This window comes from Pinus tabuliformis, chromosome 4_2, assembly GCF_031772625.1.
Source record: "Pinus tabuliformis cultivar Carrire ecotype Pingquan chromosome 4_2, CPIR1, whole genome shotgun sequence".
In the NCBI taxonomy this organism is placed as follows: Eukaryota; Viridiplantae; Streptophyta; class Pinopsida; order Pinales; family Pinaceae; genus Pinus; species Pinus tabuliformis.
The window spans coordinates 246,649,626-246,674,942 of record NC_142304.1 but is presented as its reverse complement, the minus strand read 5'-3'; positions in this window follow the sequence as shown (position 1 = coordinate 246,674,942).

Sequence of the window (25,317 nt, the reverse complement as noted above, 5' to 3'; positions counted from 1 at the left end):
CCTATTCCATCTCTTCCAACATGTCCAATCCTATTAATACCTTGTTCATTGCATCACTCCAACTGATGGTTTTATTAAAAATACGCCCATAGAGTGCCTCAAACAGACTCATCCTTAGTGACTCCTGATACCCATTGTTATAAGAAAACTCAACTAGTGGAATATACTCTTCCCACTTCTGCTACTGATGTGTCACATAAATCCTCAACATGTCCTCTGTAATTCTATTGAACCTCACTGTCTGTCCATCTGTTCGTGGATGATAAGCTGTGTTGAAGGCCAACTCTATACCCAAACCTGCAAATAACTCCTTCCAAAGCTGGGAAGTGAACCTAGCATCCCTATCTAACACAATATTCTTTGGTACTCCATGCAATCCTACTACATTTCGGATGAACACGTATGCTACATCATTATCTGACTAATTAAACTTCACTAGAATGAAGTGTGTTACCTTTTTCAACATCTCCACTAAAACCATGATACAATCATGTTGTCTAGATGTCCTCCACAAACCTGTAATCAAATCCATGGAAACTACCTCCCATTTCCACTATGGGATCAAAATTGGCTATAGTAAATCACTTGGATGCTTACACTCTCTTTTTACTTGTTGAAATTCCAAGCATTTAAAGATCAAATCTACCACTTCCTTCTTCAAATTCGACCAATAATAGAAATTCTTCAACACTATCAATATATTATGATATCCCAAATAACCTTAATATGGCTTAGTGTGAAATTCTCTCAAGATAAGCTTCTTGAGCTCACTTTTGTCCGACATATAGGTACTGTGAGATGATAGTCCACATCCTGGTCACTTGCATCCTTATGTAACCTGTGCCTAAGATCCCTATGCTTGTCATCCCATTGTCCTTCCTGAAAAATCTAATCATGTAGATTTGTCCCATATGAACTCATAGCTGAGCTATTTGATTTACATGTACCCTTTTTCTAAGAGCATATGCAACCCTGTTTTACTTTCCCTTATTGTACTTGATCTCAAAGTGAAACTCACTAATCATGGCCAACCATCTAGCTTTCCTGGCATTAAAATTTGGTTGGTTGAATAACTATCATAGTCCACTATGATCAATGATCAATACAAACCCATGCGAAGAAGATAATGCCCCCAAATCTCAAATCATGGATGATTGCTACCAACTCAAGATCATGTGTAAGATAATTTTTCTTGTTCTCATTTAGTTTCCTTGATTCATAGCACACTACTTATCCTTACTACATCAAACCTCCACCAAGTCCTCTTTTGCAAGAAACTATACACACCACGAACTATTTATATGGATTTACAATTTTTAGAACTGGAAATGGCTCAAAAATAGATACACATTCTTCTGTCTATTCAAATTTCTTACTTTTCCTGATGAACCTCCTATGATAGCCTACTAACCCCATGAATGATTTAACCTCATCCACACTCCTAGGAGTTTCTTATTCCATGAAAGTGCTTAGCTTTTCCAGATCCACTACTATGCCTTCCTTGGAAACAAAATGCCCCAAGTAATGTAACTTTATATGAAATAAGTTTCATTTTCTAAGCTTGGCATACAAATAATGCTCTCTTAGAAATATTAACACTGCTTCTAAATGTTCAACATCCCCTTCCTCATTCTTAGAAAATATCAATATATCATCAATGAAAGAAATAATAAACTTGTCTACATAAGGAGACACATGACTATTCATCAAGCACATAGAAGTAGTTGGAGCATTAGTCAAATTGAAAGGAACTACAACAAACTCATAATGCTCATACTTGTTTTGGGAAGCACTCTTGTAAATATCCTCTTCTTTGATGTGTACCTGATAGTATCTTGATCTCAAATCAATCTTTGATAACACTGTTGCTCCATTCTATTGGTCAAACAAGTCATCAATCCTTGGAAATGGATACCTGTTCTTGATGATCACCTTGTTCAACTACTTGTAATCAATGCATAAGTTGAGAGTACCATCTTTGTTCATCACAAACACCACTAGTGCACCCAAAGGCAACACACTTAGCCTAATGTATCCCTTGTCAATCATTTCCTTGAAATGCAACTTCACTTCCAACAACTCTGGTGTGGTCATCTTGTATGGTTCCTTTGATGTTGTTGTTTCCCCTGGTACTAACTCAATCAGAAAGTCCACTTCCCTATGAGGCAGTAATTATGGACTCTCTGAGGGAAATACATCCTGAAATTTTTGTAGAAATAGGTACCTACTCAAAAATTCTACACCTTCAACATCCTTACCTTTGTCACTGGAAATATGTATTGTAAATAATACACACCCTTTCATGTGACTGTGCTTTACCTAAATAACTGTCACCATTCTAACCGATGTTTCCTTCTTACCCTGCAAGATCCTATGTTTTGCATTGTAATCCAAGAACTCAATAGCCTTGTCATAACAATCCACCTTGGTTCTATGAAGATACAACCAGTCCATACCTAACAACATATTGTATGATCCTAATCGAATCACATTTAAATGTGTTGATGTAAGCATATCATTCTATTCAAATACACAAGCTTTTACCCAATGATGAGATCTCTTCTTAGTACCTTTATCCAATTGCACTAACCAAGACTCTATATGTACTTCTTTATTCAAACCACACTTATCTACCAGGTTAAGATTAACATAACTATAATTAGAGATCAATGAAAATACAAATGACTTGATCACAAAGCTTATCATCCATCTCAATAATAGATGCTTGGTTATCCACCTTCCTATTATCCAACACTGCATAAATTCGAGGAATACTCTGTCAAACATCCTCCACTATCTGTGCTTCCTGAGAACTATCGATTTGTGTTGTACCACCCTGATGCTATGAACAATATCTCCTACCATTATCTTTGCCACAAGTCTAACACTGTAAAGGATTCCTGCCATCACCCTTGTTATGCTCCTCAAACAAAAATACTTGCCCTCTATCATATGCATTAAAATTATTAGGCAATGCTACATTCTATTTATTACCTATGTCCTGAGGTCTTGTTCGATTCCTATCCCATTTTCATTTATTCTTCCCAATACCCTTCCAATCCTACTTAGTTTCATATATGCACTTTGATTGCTCATAACAATGCTTTATTTTTTTGATGGATTCCTTTAATGATTTAGGCTCATCAAACTCAATCTTGTCTTTGAACGCTACCGGTAAACATTTCTTCTCTTTATCCTCCTTAAGATAAGGCACTTACCTTAATAACTCCAAGAATCAGCTAGTTTAGTCCTCATCGGTAATGGATTCCATCTTCAACTCATAGAATTCTTTTTCCCTATCATCATAGTATCTCTCAGATAGATACTTCTTCTTGAAAGGTCTCTCAGACACTCTCCAAGTCAACTCCTCTTCATGAATACCTTTGATATTATTTATATTTTACCACCAAATGTATTCTTTACCTTTAATACTGAACGTAGCTATTATGGCCTTCATGTTCTCCAAGTAATCATGTAATATAAAGAAATTATTCATCCCAAGAAACCATGCTTCTATATCTTGTGAATTCTTCATTTCTCAATCAAATGTCTGTGGATTTTCCTTCTTGAACTCATCCAAAAAATATCCCCTTTCACTCCTCCTATAAAGATGATAGTGATGATAACCATGGTACCTATCTGAACTAGAACTAGATTAAAGTCCATGTCCATTTCCTCATCTATCAGGTGTTTCCAAGAACCTGTCATCTCTAACCATGTCATCTTTATCTAAGTTGTGCCTACCCTGAGACTTTCTACCATATGCTCCATGTCTTGTTCTGGACGTGTCCATGACTTATCCTAGGTTGTCCCTATCTCTACAAGTCTTACAAGTTGTGAAGGATGACTATATTAACCTCTACTTGTTTCTCTTATGCCTTGGAAAATATCTCTTGTGATTGAATGATTATGCCATTATCTTCTTTGCAGCTTCTTATTTCTTCCTTCAAAAATATCAAGGTGCCTATTATGTGAGGGGAGTACTTGTCAACATGATTCTCATTAGATCTGTAGGGAGAGTCTCGGGCACTGTAGTCCACCATTTTCTAGTCATCTTTGATGTTCTTCTTCTTACAAGTATATCATGTCAGCTAAACCAAAAAATAAATATAACCAACATACCTCATTATAGTTCAGGGGAGGATATCTGGTTTGCAAGATCAACTAGATTATCAAAATACATGTATAATCATAATCGTAGCAGTATATAGACATCATCTCAATCATCATCCAGTTACCATGCATGATGCCATAACTATAAACCAACTAGGAACAATTCATACAAAACAACATATAGACACTAACATGCATAACCAATGCATATACAATTGACATGATTTCACGACAAATATATACCAATAACAACATCATCAACTTCTACATGACAACAAAACTATCACAATGACTACTGCCATGTATACATAATAAACACATATGCCACAAGCATAATGAACACATATGAAACCAACATGTATTCATGATAAACACATTCCACCTATCCAGTCCATGGGTTGAAAAATGATCTGATACCACTCTATGGTATCGGATATCACCCAAAGAGAAAGAAACTCGCTCTAATACCACTTTGTAACACCCTCCTCCCACACTTACCCAAGATAACCAATTCACTAGGGTAAATATGTGAGGATGAGTTACCATGATATGATTCAACTCCCTATGTACAGTTAAGGAAGTGGAATCGACAACCGAAAACCAAATTGACCTTCCTAAGGAGCTACAAGACCCCTAGGGGTTAAAAAACAACTCAAGGTGCCCAACCACTGAGATAAATTTCATTTTAACTGAACTAGAGCCCTAGTTGCTCCCATGAGAATCCCCCCATGCAACTGAAATCCCCTAGTCACTCCCACAACAAGGACACCATGTGATTTCAATCTTTTTCAGGCATTCATTAGGGGAATTTTGAGGTATAAAATGGGCCTCCTAAAGAAAGTATGAAATAACAGTGGAAATAATAAAATAAGATTAGATTACATCATCAAAGCTTAGAGGGAAAAAAGAAAAAACTATTTTTCCAACTCGTATTTTCAACTTATCTCCCTATTAGTCTACTCAAATTTCAAGCACAAACACTTGCTGGATGAAAATTTGATTCCTCATCCAAGGAGTACGCATGTTTCATACTTTCTATGGACCCTACTACACGAAAAATGAGCAATACATTAAAAAACATAATTAGAATCACATTTTTCATGTAGCAGGGACCATCGAAAGTATGCAACATGGGTACTCCTTGGATGAAGAATTAAATTTTGCATCCAATAAGTACTGTCGCCAAAAATTTGAATAAAACCTTAAGGAGATAAGTTGAAAATAGAAGTTGAAAAGGTAGTTTTATTATTTTCTAATATTCTTACCTTTTTACTCCAAAAATGGTGAATCATCCCCCATGACTGACAACATCATATTGAATCATATTGGTTCTTATAAAGATTATTTTGGTTGTACATTTTTCTTAGGAGGCCCATTTTTGTCCTCAAAATTCCCTTAATGTCAGTGCGAGTGAGCCTGAAATTTGAGCCACGTTTTCAGGGCGAGGACTCAGGCCTATGCCCAGAAATAAATGAAATTCTAAAAAATGATAAATAACAAGAATACAAGGCCTCATACACAAAACTTGAACAAGGAACTTAGCTGACTCATCCTAATCGTGGCAGGAATTTCATCAAACACTTCATGAACATGTAATGTATAGGTCATAAAAACACATTTGAACATAGATACCTCATACTTATCTGAGATTCGTCATGAAGATCTGATTCCCTCTAATTGTAGATTAATTATCATATATTAGGTCATTCATTCGTTAAAATTTCATATACTAACCAAGACATGATGAGAGCCATAACTATAGACTGCTATAAAACCATACTATAACCAACATATACCTAGATAAATAATAAAAATAGAACAACCATATAAACCAGAGAATAACAAGTACATTTACACACAAAACATAAGAGTAAAATTTCTCTTACTAATATATGCATATCCAACCAAGTAATGGACTTCCACATACCACCCGACCATAGATTGGCTTGAACCAAATCACTCTTTCAGCCAATAACCATCGTGCCATATTCCAAGCATGAAGGAGGGATCTCATGGAATAACCAATCAAAACTAAACTAGTGCTTGAAAAGGCCAAACAACCTCAACCCTTAAAGAGTGATTCCGCCTCATGGTTGGACATCACTAGCCATAACCATATCGATCTCTACCCAAGTTGTCTAGGGCTCTAGAGTGTTTGTTCCATATTCTAGGAATAGTAACTCAACCCACAACTGTTGCAGGGCTCTAGAGAAGTTTTCTAATCAAGGCTTACAGGACTAGTATCTCAACCCACCAAGGGCTCTAGAGCATTTGTCCAACCAAGGTTTCGAGGACTAGTAACTCAACCCAAGCTATTATAGGGCTTCCAGACTATTTTTCCAACCACCACTCTAGGAACTAATAACTCAACCCATGATCGTAAGGAGCATTAGCACCAAATAGAAAAAGAAAAGATAAAACCCACAACACCATGGCTATGCAGGAAATGGAAATGCTAGGAAAAACCACTATTAATCTAGACAATCCTCCATTTAATTGAAAAATCATAAATAAGAAACCACATGCATGTGCCATGCATGCCAAAACTAGCAAGGAAATCATACATGCAACTTGGTACCTACATGAAAAACCCATTATAGCTATCGATCTTGATGTCCTCTTAAACTTTCCTACTCTTCCTTTGCCTTCTTCCTCCAAATCCCAAGTATGAGACACTCCTCGAAGAGTGCTCCAAGAAAAATTTGTGTACAAGAGTATGAGAGAGAGACAGAATATAATGAGAATCCCAAATAATGAACTCACAAAAGTTGTGTATTTATCCTCAATATTATTTGTATTAATGAGGCCTCTATTTCTTAATTTTCTAGTGTTTTCCTTCAATTTCCTCCTCACATGTTGTTACACATAATTATGAAACATTAGGAAAATTACCATCGGTTTTGGATCTTTCTCTATCCACAAATGTGTTACAAAGCATTCACCTGCAAGGTTAGAATTGAATTATCCCAAAGAAAGTGGAATTCCTAGATCCCAAGGTACAAAACCCTGTTTTTGGCTTTCTACACAGTTCCCTATTCAATGTTTGTGCATACGGAGAGGAGTACATTAGGAGTTCTGCATAAGTGTTCAATGTGTTACACTGTGACCTGTGAACATGACTTAACACATGTAAAAATAGAAATTAAATTCTAGAAGAATTGTTGGTAGTATCAATCCCAACCAACAGGATTCAGATGGTTTCCTATTCATTCCTGATCCCTCCCATCATGTAGCAAATCCCTCTCTTTGTGGAATCCCTGTCCCACCATTAATGGATCACATCCCTTCGAAAATGGATACCAAACTTCCCACTCTTGGCCTATAAAGCTAGCTCATACCTCCTCAAGGGACGTGTAACATGAAGCCTACATGGTTGTAAGGCTATTTTCCATTTTATTAATATAAAGGAAATTGTTCTCTCTAAATCACATCTTTGTTGATATAATCTATAGGATTCCTTGATCACCTACATAGATTGTGATTGCATATTGATCAATTTATGATATATGATTCCTTAATTAGTTCATTTATCTTGTTGGCTTGTTGGGGTTTGACCCAGGTTCGGAGGTGATTTAGCCAAACAAATCATAGAGCTAATGGCCCTTTCGGCAATAGTCCATGGAGTACGGATTGAGGTCTCACCCGAAGTTGTATGGGAGGGTGCTAGAACCAGGTTTATGCACCTTGGAGATGTCTGATGCTTTCAAGTGGTTTTTGGTTCGACCCTGCGCTCATGTCGCTACACACACTTACCTGTACCTCATAGCCTAAGATGCTGCCTCCGCAGAGCCCTACTCAGAGGCCAAACAATGTTATTACCAAATTCCTTACTAGTAATCCTATCCGAGTTGATTAACTTATCTTATTTCTATGCTTTCAGTTATACTTAACAATATTCACAATTCATACAAGTGTGCGCAGTAAATAAATAGTATAATTGCAATTCATATCCAATAGATAATAACCCAAGACAGATACACGTAATTCAGATAAAAATTCTCTTAATTATTCTCTTCCTTCAGTTACAGACTCTATTCTACCCTGCGCACTCAGCTGCAAGCGTCCGCACATGCATGGTCAGCATGCATGGTCACCAAGACTCTAAGACCTCCATGGTCAGCATGCATTCATGCATCTGCACATGCATCCCCTGAATTTGTGTGAGCTTCCCTTCAATATTTTCCATAATTGTGAAGGCCTCGTCAATCCATGGCTGAACGCGTGCTTTGAGAACTACTTACTTATGGTGCACCATGTCCACCTGCTCCTTTAATTCCATGGCTTGCTACATCCTCACAAGCTACTGAGTGAGGACTACTATCTGCGTAGTTCCTCTGATGTTATCGTACTACTGTTGGAGTTTGCGTGCTTCTGTCTCCAGGGATTGGATGTTGGGGTCCTCCTGCAAAGTTGTGAGGACCTCAAGTTCCTGTTCCAACATGTTCATACAGTCACGCGCTACACCTCCAATTTCTTCCAACCCTGCTGCAATAACGCTGGCGTGTTGTTCTCAAACTTCTTGGGAGTGGAAGGTTGCGCCTTCAACTGCAGCTCGATGATCTGAAGATTCAGCTCCATCTAAGCCTTTGTCATCTCTTCTCTTACATCATGAACTCCACTTGCCAAACTGTGGATCGACACTTCTACTGGTAGATCTACTACAATGGTTAGCTCCAGGATGCATCAGCAAGAATCATCTATCATGTGCACCAAATGTTGATTCTGCGACACCAACTCGTCACGCTGCAAGCTGAGCTATTCTATGTTTATTTTCTGCTCGCTAAGAACTTGGATTACGTAGCTCTCCCTGACCCGTAGCTTTGCCGTTATCCCATCTTGTAACTCATACAACGTATCCCAAGGAAGGGCAGCCAGGTTAAGGCCAATGTCTTTCATCATGCTAAACGACAATCGATCCATCGCATTGGACAACACTAGAGCTCCCTTGGGAAACACTATTGTATTCGCCATCCTTGCGCACAAAATTTGCTCTACTGCTAAAGTTCCTGCTACGACGTGTGTTGATAGAGTACCTTCTTGAGGGGGCTACACATCTAAATCTTGTAGCTGTGCTTGAGGGCCCCCAACAAAGTCTTATGCTCCTGCGTGAACTCCTGAAGCACTTCACTTATGAAATTGTAGACCATCTCACCGATGTCATGGAGATCACCTTCAGTTAAGGTGATCAGTTCAATGGCCAACTTCGAGGCCTTGACCTTGTTCTTTGGGCCCGATATCTCTGCGATGCACATGCGTTTTAACTATGTGGACGTAGCCCCTGTGTGCATGATCCCTTCTACTATTTCTATTTCCTCTGCCTCCTCCCCTGAGGACATTGCTTGGCCCTCATATGCCTGTGTTGTTGCTGCCTCTGTAGCCTATGCTGCTGTTGCTGCTTCTGCGACATTCTTTTGCTCCATGGCTTTCTGTGTTTCTATTTTCTAGGTCTGGAGCGTGCCATTCGGGAGGTCATGTCTCCAAGACAATAAAAATCGCATCGTCAGTGGCTACAAATGGTAGCTTCATCCACTGCTTCATTGGATCATTTCACTCCCTAATATAGATGTTGTGCATATCAACTTTGAAATCTACAAAACTATGCAGACTATTGTGCACCATTAGTGACAGGTGCGACCTCCGATTAATCCACATCCGAATGATCGCCTCCATGAGTACCCAAAATTTTTTTGTGTCTCGAATCTGTTTCGCATCCTTCGTGTTCTAGACTGAAGCATACTTCTTGGCCTCTGGTAACTCTCTGTCAATGCTGGGAAATTGACTGTCCTCCGGTAGTTCTACCACTACTATTAATATGGATAAGAGCAATGACGTGTAGTGGAAGGTCTTACCCTGCTCCTGGGCTTCACGATAGTTTACCAAAAATTCCTTGCAGAGGAATTTGGCCGAGTTGAATTGGACCTCCTCCATGCACTGCTCGGCCAGTGCGACCACCGGTGCTGTCACCTCATGGGTGCGACATTTTCTCATTATTTTATCAGCCAGGAGTTTAGTTTCTATGTGCACCCCCTTGTCCTTGATGGTGGAGATGATGTAGCCCCTCTTATTTTTCTCCAACTTATACTTTTCCTTCATGGCTTCTACGAGAGCCAAATCGCTAGCTTTTTTGTCTATAGTTGCGAGGGCGTTTCTCTTACAGGGGTGTTGAGAGATACGATCAATGTGGTCTGTCGTGATGGGAACAGTTTCCTCCAGCCATAGTGATCCAGGCAGAGCAGCTGTCTAATGATGAAAATGGTGATGGGCGCATGGTGGAAATGTGTTATCCATAATAAGTGTAGCAACTCGACCTTTTCCACACCCCGCAGTCATTTCCATGGCTCTAACATTATCACCGCACCCTCAAAGTTCTGCTTCATTAAGTTCACGATCTCTAGGTGTGGAAACTTCTCACTGTCAGCGAGGTCCCAGTCTTCAAATTTCATGGTTGGTACGCATCTTAGGAGTGTTCCCTCAAATCCAATGCCATCAGGGAGGAGCGGGGTCTGGAGTGAGCTTTTTGTTTCGTCCAGGTCCTTTGGCACTTTGGTTTTCCCTTTCAGTGGAGGGACATACATTGGTAGTTTTGTTGTAGAGTGCAATGGTTGGATATCCTCCTCCATGTCTTCATCTTCCTCTGCTGCGGCAATCATGGCTCGCAAGTCTTCTTCTTCCTCGACTTTTTCTATTGTTACTGCCTTCCCCTTCTCTTCCATGGATAGTTTGTTGTGCCACGGATTCTTTTGGGACATGCGTATTGAACCCATCACCTGTTTATCCTTCTTGGGCCTCGGTGTTCGTGGTAATTTGGGGATTTCTGTCACCACCCCGGTGCCTTCTAGAACATCCTCCACCATGTAGGTCTACGCGGCCTTGCTGGCAAGTACCTCTTCAATTCCAACCCATCCTTAGTGGTCGTCATCCTTTCTAGGTTGTATTCTATCTCTCGTGAACTTAGGGGCTCAATTATCCCTCGGCTCTCAACGCTTTGTGCTCTGCTCAAGTGCTCAATTGTCAAATGACCAAGTGTCGCTCACTACTATACTTTTGAGTTTTATAGCACCTTTCGAATTCGAATTCAACCGTTCCCCCCAATTTCAGGCCATTAATGCTTAATTGGCGGTAATTTTTCCCAAATCTTTCCCATAACTCACATCTTAAATGCCTGCTGCCCACTCCATTTGACCTCAAATCGGGCATCTCATCATGGATAGTGACACCAACAGTCACTTCCCAATCAACCTATGCGTCAGCACAACCCCGTGTGCGTGGTTGTGAACCCTGTGACGTTTTGACTCTACGCGCATTTCCAATATCGTGCAACTCCCAAGCAGAATAGTTTATAGTTCGTGCTCCCTTTCAATTGCTTGGAGCACTAAGACCGTCCCTCTGATGGCTAGTTAGGTGTTCGCACCACCCATGTGGGGCTCCATCCCATCCTCCAGCATGGTTTGCTGAGAATCCTTATCTCCCATTGTGGTGACCGGCATCACACATTCTACTATTTGCAATGTGCTACCCTGGTTAGTGTGCTTGGAGATATGCGGTCCCAGCTACGGTAGTGGACTAACCAGTTCTCAGCCATAGTCCTTCAATTTGTCAGTATGATCATATGCACCTTTCCTTGCCATCCTTGGTGTATCAACAAGAAATGCTTCCTTTATTTCATTTTCTATCCTCTTGACCTCTGCTTCCATTAAGGTGCTTTTCTCTCTTAGCCATACCCGATCTTTTTCAAGTTTGTGATGTCTAAAGTTTCCCCGTCAAATCCCTTCTTGGAGTCTTATATGTTCTACTGTGTGTAAATGTGTGATTTACTCATTTCGATCTACGCGGATGGTCATATCTACGGGTGTTGTTACGCGAGGACGCGGCATGCTGCACAGGGATTTTAGCCCTTGTTTCATACTTCGGCTTCGGAACTGCTCTTGCGGTCAGGGTTTTGCACATGGTCCTATAGGCCCATCGAATTGTTGGTACGCGCAGGTCCCAGTTAGTGCATTTGACATGGTGGACCTTGTTCAATACTTCACAAACCTTGTCAATGGCTTCCCCATGGATAATTTTTGGTGTGCTTCGTCTGTCCTGCTTTTGCTTGTTGTTCCTATTTTCGATCGTGAGAGTGGTATGCATTTGTGCGAACTGTGTACCATATGCCTGTATCGATCTGGAAAGGTGGGTGTGCGGGCTGTTTTGTCCATCCTTCCTGGCTTCCATCCGCATATGAGGCTTCCCAAATCATAAGTGCATCATCTTTCTGCATTTGTGCCAGTCCTTGAAACTCTACTGGTGTGTATGCCACCACCTTGTGGGTGTAGCGCGTATTGCCCATTTCAGAGCATCGAACGGCTACGGTTCTGGCACTTTTCTTTCGAATTCATCCAAGAATTCATCTACTATTGTCAGCCCATCATACATAGGGAGATCCCTTACCTCTGTTGTCATGCAGTGTAGTGATCTTACCATCATGTTGTAATTGAGTGTGGTTACCTCGTGTAACCGATTCTGCCATCGTTCTGTTTCATCATACGAATATGATGTTCAGGAGCTTTCATGCTCCCACGAAATCCCGCCATCTACTGTAGGATTCACTGAAACCTATCCCCAAGTGGTTATCTTGTATATATAGTCTATCTCATCATCGTACACTGGCTATGTGTAGCGCGATCCTTCCATAGGGTCTAAAGGTACCACTACATGTAGAGACGTTTTCTCAAACCTCATTTTGAGCTTCTTTAGATTTATCACTCCATTCCTATGAGTGGTCCAAACTATTGCCAGTAGCACAGGATAGGGGATTTTTGTCATCAATAATCTCTATCACCTCGAAATCTGCCAGCGCGCTCGCACCTTTAATGTCTACTCTTATCCCTTGCAATCTTCCCATCGATAGGATTTTTTGCTAGTTCACCATTCACAATTGAATAAGAGACAATTGTAACGTGGGTCTACCCATGCATTCCCATGTTTGATTTGGTAGTACATTCATGTCTGATCCAAGATCCAAAATTACTTTATCCATTTCATACTCCCTGATTTGCGCAGTCAATCTCATTTCCTATCCTGTTCACTATGTGTGCTTTCCGAGCATTCACACTACGCGTGGTTCTCCCGACCCAATGCACCTAGTGATAAGTTCCTGTAGTCCCTTCACTTCTTTTCTTTCATGCAACAACTTCATACATGTCTCCAGAATGGTAGTGATCATTGAAGGATCCATCTTCGACTCTAGTTGATCCTTACTACCTGAAGTGGAGGCCTTCGTGAAGCTCTTCTTAGCTTCCATGAATGTCTCCTTTGCATGTCCCAAATCAAATTCAATTTCATTTGTAGGAGCCTTGCAAACCCACACACTTTCTCCAGGCTGCTTACCTTTGTCATCCCCTATCTTGATGCTACTTCAGAGCACTATGTTTAGGTTCAGGTCATCTTCGCACGGCTCAGACCTCATCATTTGCAAATTATGAGTCAGGGGAGGCTAGAGTACTCCTTTATTATGCAACCTTGCTATTAGTGTAGGGCAGTCCTCTGTCTCATGATAAAATTGCATACAATATAAACATGATGCTCTTGTCAGATTTGTACAATCACGGGCATAATGCCCTACGCTTCTGCAATTGTAAGAAATCAATTATCTGTGACCCCTTCCTAGTCTCATTCCACCTCAACCTCGTCTGCGCTGCTGAAATCTATTGCGCTATCCCTGTACTTGGATTGAAGGCTCACATTTTGCTCTACACTCTGTAGGCAGGAGTCTGATCCATTGTCAGCTTGTAACTTCTGCTAGTGCACTCATCTTGGCCTATCGACCTACAGAAATTATAGAACAATTGTTGGGACATCTGCATATACATCTGTAATAGGTGACAATTATCTCTAGCGTGTTTTCCTCCTATCTAAGAAATCACACACCATAATGCAGGCAGTGCGCTTGGCCCTGCTTGTGCCTCTAGTCTTAATGGCATCAGCCATCCTCCCGTCAAGTAGTTTGCGAAGACTGAACAATGGTGCTTATGATGCCCCTGGCCTTTGCATTTTATGCACCATACTTCCTCGCGCGCTTTTGGGCGAGTTGTCCTGTCCTGTTTTAAACTATGGATTTCCAGACACAAATTTTGCAGTTGCGCGTGGATTTGTTGAACTCCCAAGCCCAGATCTTGTATTGGGGTCTCTGCAGTCTCATTGCAATATCCAAAGCCTCGACCTGGGTGGATAACTTCTGTTGCGACAACGTTGTTGTCAAATGCACCGTTAGTGACACTACAAACCATGCATAGTGATGTCCATCTGTCAAGGTCATGTTGGCTTCATGAATCATACTCTTTATTCTCTGATCCAGATCCCATGGGGTCTCACATGGAAGCATCGTGATTTCCTTAAACCCGATAATCGATTGTGTCTCTGACTTTTGCATGCTAAATTCTCTATTCAGCGTAGCCTAGATATTTGCAATCCCTGCATTTGGATGGTCATTAGAATGCTTAATGTATCATGTTAGTGCATGATCCTGCAACACGCTTATGAACGTTGCCTTCTTTATATTTTCATCCATGACTCCTTGTGCTTCCCATACAACTTTTACTACGAACCAAAATTGCTCCGGATCTTTGTTCCCTACTCCTTTGAATACTGACAATTTTATCACGCTTGCCATATTGAACTGTGATGGTGGCGGAGGTGGTGTGGGTGGAGATGGAGGTGACGATGGTGAGACTGGTGGTGGTGTAGGTGGAGGTGGTAGGTGTGGAATTCGCTGCCTTATCAGACTGATTACGCTTCTCAGAGAAAATTTCGCGAGCTCTTCCTTGCTTTCTCACCGAGGCGAAATCAAGGGGCTATTTTCTATCTCTATGCTACCTTCATTTCTATATATCCTCCCACTTCATGTAGCCCCAAACATTAATTTATTCGCATAACCTGCTTTTCACACAATAGCATTTTAATCCAAGTGTTCAAAGATTTAATGTACTTACCTCACCGTCCTTTGAGGAAGCGTCATCTCCAAGAATCAAGTGGAAAATGATCATGTGATGACCCAAGTCCTCGATCCCTTTTATATATATATATATATTGATCCTTAAAAAAAAACCCTTGAAGTTACCTGATGCATTTAAAAATCTTAAATGTTCTATTTAAAAAGATCAAGAATTCAGAAAATTAATCTAACTATGTGAGGGTTTCTTCAAAATTATTTGGTGTAAATTCTTCATTTAAAATATACTCAAGACTAAAAACAAAACACAAATGTTGAAGTGCACATTTTGAAAATTAAATACAAAATTTTCTAAAACATGTGAGGTTCACCAAGTTGTGCTTACATAGTGGGGGCACGCTTAGTATGTAATTGAAAAAAGCACACGGTCATTAAAAACATCACATTTATAACTAAAAATACACACATATCAAAGATATATTACAATGTCTATCGATAAATTTTGATGGAGAGCTTCTTAACACCAATTCATATTTCACAACAAATCTTGAATTAGCATTGCCCCATACAATAGATCCGTAGACATCCTATTAACATTTGGATAATGTCTTATGCTAAATGTTTGAAATTGACTACCAATATTTTTTGCTTCTCCATGCAGTTGTTTTAACCTCTCCTTTTTGAATTGGTACATGCCTTTCATGTGGTTGCACACAAGTTTAGAATTGGTCTAGGCTACAATTCCATTGGATACATACTCCCTAGCTATTCCTAATCCTTCTATCCATGCAATATAGTATGCTTCATTTTTTTTGTCTTTCTAGGCGCATTCCTTTTCTTTTGGAGGAATTTTTTCCTCACTATATTGCATAGCACATAAGTAATCATTGCTTGCCTTGGACTAGGATAACAAGAAACTTCTATGCATATTGTGCATCATTCAACAATGTTTAATGGGTTTTTTTTTTTATCTATGTAAAAACCAAATTCAGTAAAATGAATAATATATTTATTTATTGCAAATTCCTTATTTTATGGGAGAATGATAAAAAATAAATATATATTGTGATTGAATGATGGAATACTAAAAGAAGGATTTAGCCTATAAACTTATATCTAATACCTTTTATATCTTATATGATGATTAACACCAACAAAGGAATATATGATGAGGTCAAAACATAATGACGAAGAAATCATTATATAGACTTATGTGGGTGCATCGAGTTGGGTATGAAAAATGGATAGTTAGGACTTCTTTCCCAATATGCATATCATATCCTAATGTGTATATGTTGAGTTATATTTAATTTTCTAGTTATGATGATAAGTATCTCCTCTTTAAAAGCGCCAAGCACACCTTTGTTTACCCTTTTTTCATTTCATGGACATCTATCCCATGGTCTAAAAACGAAATTTGTCCTCTATTGAGATCATCACCACACAATCCCTCTAAAGTGGGGAACTAATGGCATTTATTCTTTTAACATCCCAGACCAAGACAAGGGGAACAATTATAGGAAATGACAAAGGGGAGTATAATTATAGTTAATTAAACCTATATATGCCAAGACATCTATCCTTTTTGGTTTGGAGGTAGAAACAAAAGTATAAAGGGAATGGTTTAAAACCACTCTGCCAATTATATTATGAGGAAGGATAAAGGGAATGGTTTCAACCCATGCTTGAATAAATATCAAATATATAAATAATGAATCACTTCCTAATGTGAAGTTTAATTGATGGAAAAATACACACTAAAAATGAATGATAAAAATATCAATTGAACAAAACAAAATTGTGATTCATGAGAGTTTTTAAATATGAATATTGGATATGGTCATTATTGATACTAAGATATTATATAACATTAGTTTGACACTCTATTTCCATGTTATTACAAAATAGTAATGGTTAATACCATCTAAAGCCTAGTTTTGCAAGTAACAATATTTCATTATGTGGCCTGACATACAATATTTAAGGCAATGTCAGTTTTTATGATGACTCAAATGAAAAGATATTGTCAACTTATTTTTAAATTTTATTTTTTATCTAATTTGTTAAGATATTTTATAAATGAATTGGAATATATTTTCTCTACTAAAAAATGGATTGAATGAGATTCCTCTCACTTTATGCTATTTTGACATTAATTGAAAATTAATTAGTGGAAAGTAGTGTCCTATGAAGGCATATTGCGCATCACTATTTATGTCTAAATTCACCATGACAATATGTTTCCATGTTTCCATTAGTCTTTCATTGGGATTTGTGTTGGGATATTCTTTGAAATTTTATTATATCATCCATAACAATTTCCATGGTTATAGAAATCTATATTGATGTTTTCTAATGAAATTTACACATGTAAGACTACAATGATAAACATGATATAAGAAGGAAATTGCAAAACAATATTTACATTATATATAACATCACTAAAATTAACATGACAATATTTTCCCAACACAAGAAACACTAGTCATAAATATTTGTCCAACGTAAATAATTTAATTACAAAATTTCACCTAAATATGTAAAGAATGAATCACTTCCTAATGTGAAGTTTAATTGATGGAAAAATACATACTAAAAAAATGAACGAGAAAGCTATCAATTGAACAAAATGGAATTATGATTCATGAGAGTTTTTAAATATGAAGATTGGGTATTGTCATGATTGATACTAAAAATATATATACCATTAGTTTGACACTCTATTTCCATATTATTACAAAACAGTAATTGTTAATCCCATCTAGAGTCTAGTTTTGGAAGTAAATGATATTTCATTATGTGGCCTCACATACAATATGTAGAGCCTCATGATTGTTTTGTTTTTGACACCATTTCCATCCATTTTTTCTCTTTTCATCAGTCCTATCAACTCAAATAAACAGTAAAATTATATAATTTGAAATGGTATGGAACTCAAATGTCTTATCTTTCATATTTATTAATGTGGCTTATTATTAAGTTAAGGATTGTAATAGTGATGAAATTAACACAAATCTGTAGTTATTTTATGGTTCTGCAGGCATCTCCATGGTTTTCCATATTCCAGTATGCTAGCCAAGTAAATAAGCACATGGGAAGATAGGGATTGATCTCCTCCTATTTTCTCGAGCTAAATCATCTAGGAAATCACCTAGTGGTGCAGTCAAGGAAGCAGGTCAACACATGGATGAACAGAGAAAAAAGAGTTAAAATCAATCATGACTCTCTTATTTTATTTCTGAATTGAAAATCACTGGTAAATGTTAAAGCCTCCATTATTAGATTAGCATTTAGATTAGGATTGGTTTTAATCTTTTAAGTCATGAAAGTCTCAAAACTATTAAGCACGAATGCTTTATATATATATATATATATATATATATATATATATATATATATATATATATATATATATATATATATATATATATATGTAAACATAAAACATTACAGAAACATATATGTAATTTTTGATTGACATTTTAAAGTTCCATGACTCTGTTCCTTTTTAATTGAAGAAGCATTCTCATGAATATCATGCACAGTTAGTTGTTGAGATAAAGTTATAAAACCTGTTGTTTTGTGGAGGGTCCCTGCAGACAGTCGAGGTTCATTTTCTTATTATTCAGTTCAATTCATTTCATTTTTGATTTCCAGAATTGCATTATCGTAGTTTCATTTCTTTGTAATTACTTGTTTATAGTTTTTCATTTGTTGTCTCTCAATTTCAAATCATTTGTATGCTTTCTAAAATAGGACTATGTACATAATCTCCTTCCTTTCATAAGTAAATATGTTTTTTTAGATTGCATTCATTCTGCTTTTATTTTTATTATTTCAAGTAAGATTGTTAATTGCAGTGCATAAATCTTAATATACATTTCTTTATAAATTTTATCCTTGAATAGAAGTAATTCTTCTTTAGAGTCAAGGTAATCATCTTTCTAGAACATTAGTTTAGGTAGCTCTGATTTTATCATTTTACATAATATCTAACAATAGTGAGTTAAAGAGGATAATCATAACTTGTCTTATTTTCCTTTTCATGAGTTGATTGTATTGTAAACCTTTAGTTTTCTTTACGAACATAGGAACAAAGAAAATCCTTAAAACCTTCCACAATCATTATCTTAGTAAACTCAAAAAGGCTTCTAGCATATATAGTGCACCTGCACTTCAAAAGTTTATCAACTCCGGTCAATAATTTATGTAAGAAGTTTAAGAACATTTAATTGAATAAAATTTTGGGCGCCATTTTTGGGGAAAAGTAAACAGAAGTCTTGATTTATTTAAAGAAAAACATAATATGCATAAGGAAAGAAACTTTAGGGGTATCTGTGTAGGTAGAGGAAAGAGCTTAATCCCAACAACATCATTTACTCCACCGCGAACTCGTAGTGCCACACCACCCATACAAGCTTAAATTCCATCCAAAAAAGGCAAACATAGACTTCCTAAGATATTAAGATCTGAAATCCAACTGAAAGATTCACCAATTTCATCAACAGAAGTCATAATCAAAGAATATTCCATATCCCCAACAATAAGAATAATTTTCCTATCTTCAACTGGGGAACAACTTCTAGCTCAAGAGTTGGAAGTTCCTACTGAAGAAGAGGAAGAAAAAACCCACTTCAAACCATTGATAGAGGAACCAAAGGAACTAGAGGAGATTGGCAAAATAATCTTAGAATCGGAATCAAATCCTATATTAGTTCTAAAGCATCCATTATGGCTATAGAAGGGGAAGGAGAGGTGAATAATTTGAATGGTGAACAACCTAGAATTGCAGAAGGAAGAGTAGATGGAAGAGATGGAGGAAAATGAAGAGGAGAGAATATAAATCTAGAACATTTTGAATTTACAATCCTCAAAGAAGATACAATTATAACAATGAAAAATATCTCACCCTCTATCCTTCCAAACTTTCATGGATTAAGTAGTGAAGGACCTGAGACATTTCTCTTTTGAATTAGAAGTCATGTATAGATCATATGATTATCTAAATGATGCTCAAAATTTGAAATTATTCCTTGCAACCCTTTAGGATGCAACATTAAAATGGTTTATGGGTTTAGTAATAAAATCCATGAGAACATGGGAACAAATGAAAACTACAATCTTAGAGAAATATAAGGATTAATGTATGCCCCATAAAATTAAAGATGAAGCCGTTAAAATCATACAAAAAAAAAAGATGAAAATCTTGAAGATTTCATTGAAAGATTTGCTTATAATGTAAAAAGGGCAAACATGAATAATCTAGATGAGGAAACTTTGAAATATTTCTTATTAAAATCAATTCGAGATGAATGGATTCATCTCCTCAATCTAATGGGTAAGGGATACATTTTGGAGTTATCAATAGGAAAGAATGGTGAGTTATGCATACACATTTCAGGAAGAAAAGTAAGAACCAGGAAAAATCCAAGAGATCCTCTTCTATCAAGGATTAATAAATCTACAACTCAGAAAATAAGTAGAGAAAAGTTAAGAAATTTTCTTGATAAATTAAAAAAAATATTTTAGGGAGTCTCGGTGAACAAATTGACACCCTTAAAAAAAAAGAGGCAAAACGTTGAAAATGTTGCATTATGCATTTTTTGTCCTAAGTGTAGAGAGAAACACGCCTTTAGAGAATGTTGTCTTGATTTAAAAAGTATAGAAAATTATGTTATTTGTGTGGAAAATCATGATACAAAATAATGTCCCTCAATACTAGGTCTTAAAGTTTTTTATCAAGAAGAAGGAGTATCAAATCAGGTAGACTCTCTATGTTTTATTGTTAAAAGACGTTGGCAGAATCCACAACAAATATAGCTCAAGGTTTTAATCCTCAACCATTTGCATAATCTTCACAAAATAATTGGACTTCCATAATCCATTAGAAATCTTGGCCACAACCTTGGTCATAAGGATGGGAAAATCCTTATGGAAAATTCCCTTAATATCCTCAATATCCACAATTTCAACAACCATATCCTACTTTCCCTCCACAATATTATCCTTAGCATGTTCAACAAACTCAACCTCACAATTTGAATCCACAACTTTCATTACCATTCCTCAAAGACCAAATCAATTTCCTTCCTAGCCACTTCCAAATCCAAATAATAATAAAAATTTACAACCTCCTTACAATATGGAAGGAAAAAAATTTCCAAACCTGCATGATAACTCCACTAGATCTAAATAATGTTCAACTTAGATTTGGTAGAATATTAGAAAAGAAGTCCCCCTCATTTGTTATTCAGGAAAGGGAAAAAGAAAAGATCGTTGAAGAATAAAAGTCTCTTAACAATAAAAAATAAGAAAGTGAAAAACAAGATCTTCTAACAAATCCAAATAACTCAATTCTTATTATGTAACAACCTTCAGTATCTATTTCAAAACTACCCTTCCTTGAAAGATTAAAAATTTCTGAAGGAGTAGTGAAACAATTTTTATTGCCTGATTATGACATGTTAGATGAAGTGAATAATGTTTGCATACAGATTCCTTTGCTTCAATCTCTTAATGAAATACCAATTTTCACAAAACAAATTAGGGACTTGAGCATAAAAAAACCTAGAAGAAAGAGAAAAGAAATCAAAAGAACCTAACTTGTTGGAAAAATTGTAGATGTCATGATGGGTAAAACAATAATTCAAAAATATCTTGATCCAGGAAGTCTAATTGTGAAAACACACATCAATGGTATAGAGATCCCAAATACATTTATTGATCTAGGAGTAATCATCAATATCGTGAGCAAACAAACCTTGAATTAACTAGAACTTTCAAATCTTCAATATACACCTACACTCTTATAATTGGAAGATAGATCTGTAATCAACCCTGATGGTGTATTAGAAGACATATACATATCGTTATATTCTTGGGAATATCCTATTGATTTTATCATTTTAACACCCAAGAATAACATAGGAGGGCATCCATTGATTATAGGTAGACCATGGCTAGCTACAATCGATGCTTTCATCAGTTGTAGATCTCATGATATGTTCATTTCTAATGGTCGTACAACAAAGAAATCCACACTGTATCCATTAGAAAAAACAATAGAGGTTGAAAATTAAGAAGGATAGATGATGACTTCAATATAAGACCAACATTTGTTGTTTCACAATTACATGAAGAAGAACAAATTTTAAATTTAATGGAAAATAATGAATCTTCATTATATTGTGAATCTAGTCAGAGTTTTCAAGAACAATACAATATTGAAAAGTTATCATCTCGTCAACTATCCTTTCCCTATATGGAAAAATTTGGACATTCTACAATTGAAATATTTCTAGGAAAAACTTTAAATATCAATAGTAATTTGGAATAATTTCAAAAGAAAGAATTAATCAAGATGTTACATGAACATTCATTTTCTTATTCATGGGAATATACTGAAATGAAAGGAATTGATCCTAATACTTGTAAACATCATATCTACATTGAAGAAAATACCAAAACAACTTGAGAACCTCAAAGAAAAATGAATCCAACTTTAAGGGATATTGTTAAGGAAGAACTACAAAAATTGTTTAATGTCAATTTCATCTATCCAATATCAGTCAGTTAGTGGGTTTCACCCTTAGTAATTGTAGCTAAAAATAATGGAAAATGGAGAGTGTGTATTGAATATAGAGGATTGAATAAATCCACTTTAAAATATCACTTTCCACTTCATTTCATAGATCAAGTTTTAGATACATTGGCAGGAAAGAAATATTTCTCATTTTTAGATGGTTTTAGTGGATATAACCAAATCCAAGTAGCCCCGTAAGACCAAGATAAAACCACCTTTACCTTCCCATGGGGAACTTATGCTTACCGAGTACTTCCCTTTGGATTATGTAATCCCCCTGCAACATTCCAAGGAGCAGTATTAGGCATTTTCTCTGATATAATTCATGATTGTGTGGAAGTGTATATGGATGATTTTACAATTTATGGAAAGTATTTTAAAGAATCTTTTGAAAATTTGGAAAAATTTCTCACTATATGTAAAGAGGAAAATATCTCATTAAGCCATGAAAAATGTTTTATGATGTTTACTGAGGGAATTGTTCTAGGACACCATATTTCAGGAAATGGAATTAGAGTGGACAAATCTAAAGTAGAAGTTATTTCTAAATTATCAATTCCAACTTGTCAATGAGATGTTATAAGTTTTCTTGGTTTCACTGGTTATTATAGAAGATTTATATAAAACTTTACAAAAATTTCATCCCCACTTTTCAAGCTACTCACGAAAGACTATGAATTCAATTGGAATTATGATTTCCAAAAGGACTTTGAGTCATTAAAAGATAAGATCTCTGAAGCAGCCATTCTTAGAGGACCAAATTTGAAATTACCTTTTTGTATCTCAACTAATGAGTTAGATACAAATTTGGGAGTTGTACTAGGACAAAAAGACTTAACTCCATATTCCATTTATTACACCAATAAAAATTTGACTCGTGCATAATTAAATTATACTACCACAAAATAGGAATTTTTAGCTGTTATTCATGCCATCAATAAATTTAGACATTATGTTACTAACTATGGAACTTTTGTACATACTGATCATTATGAAATTATATACTTAATGAGTAAATAAATCATTAATGGTAGAATCACTAGATGATTTTTATTGATACAAGAGTTTAATATTACTATTTTGGATCGAACTAGGAAACAAAATGCAGTTGCTGATTTTTTATCAAGGATTCAAAAGGTTAACAATGATATGCTTGTATTATCTACTAAATATCCTTGCTTTGCATATATTGCTAACTATTTGGCTACAGGAAAATTACCATCATACTTGTCAACTCGATAAAAAAGAAGGTAATTCAAATTAGTGCATCTTATTCATGGGTAAACGAAGAATTGTATAAAACAAGTCCAAATTTGATCATCCGAGGGTGTGTGAGAGAAGATGAAGCACTAGACATATTGAAAGCTTGTCACGGTGAGCCATGTGGAGGAAACTTCACTAACAAAATAAATCCTTACAAATTCCTTCTCTTAGTAAGTTATTTGCCTTCCCTTTTTAAGGATACCAAAGAGTATGTTAAGAGATGTGATAGTTGTAAAAGGATGGGGAAGCATGTTCCTTCTAATGAGAAGCCTCTACATGTTGAGGTACTTATTGAGCCTTTTGAAAAATAGGCTCTGGATTGTGTTGGTCCAACCAATCCACCTTCGAAAAAAAAAGGTACATTATTGTTTGCACTGATTATGTTACAAAATGGGTAGAACCTAAAGCACTTATTTTTGCTACTGAAAATGTTGTAGTTTCATTTCTTTTTGAGGATATATTTACTCATTTTGGTGTTCCAAGATAAATTGTAATAGGTCAAGGTACTCAATTTACATACATGTTGGTACAAAAGATAATGGAGGAGTACAAAATCAAACATCGAAAGTCTACTCCATATCATCCTCAAGCAAATGGATAGGTGGATTCCACCAATAAAATCATTGAAGAAATTCTCACCAAAACTGTGCATCTGCATAGAAGAGATTGGGCAGAAAATCTTCGAGAAGATTTATGGACATATTGTACACATGGAGAAACACTACATGACATACCCATTATGAGCTTGTATATGGAAAACAAGTCCTGTTTCCTATTGAGTTTCAAGTTAAAACTTTCAAGACAACAATCAAATTGGGCCTTGATCTTTCAGAAGTACAAAAACAAAGAATGGAGCAACTTAATGAACTTCATGAGATAAGAAAAGATGCAATCCAAAGAGCTAATATAGTTCAACAACAAAGATCCAGATGGCATGAAAAATATATCAAAGAGAGAAAATTCCAACTAGGATATTGGGCATTACTGTTTGATTAAAAGTTCAAATATTTCCAAAGGAAATTTCAAGCTCGTTGGCTTGGGCCTTATGAGATTGAAGCGGTCTTTGACAATGTTGCAATTAGAATCAAAACTATTGATGAAAGGATCACTTTTCTTTTGAATCGTCATCGATTGAGAATCTATCATAAGCCATCGACCAAGCAAGAATTTATCAAAAGTTTGAAATATAATACTCAATTAAAGTTGGTGAAGAAGGATTTTCCTTATTTTCCAACTTGATCTCGAAAAAATCTTTTTCTTTATAATTATTCAAAAAAAATATATAAACTTGAAAACCAATAATGGTTCGCATGTTTATACAGAAAATATAAGGTGAAAATCAATTCTTGTCACCTTAAATTTTCTTTACATCTGTTCTAAACCCATTTTCTTTACGTCCCACTCTTTTCTTTTTGAAGATAAAATAGCT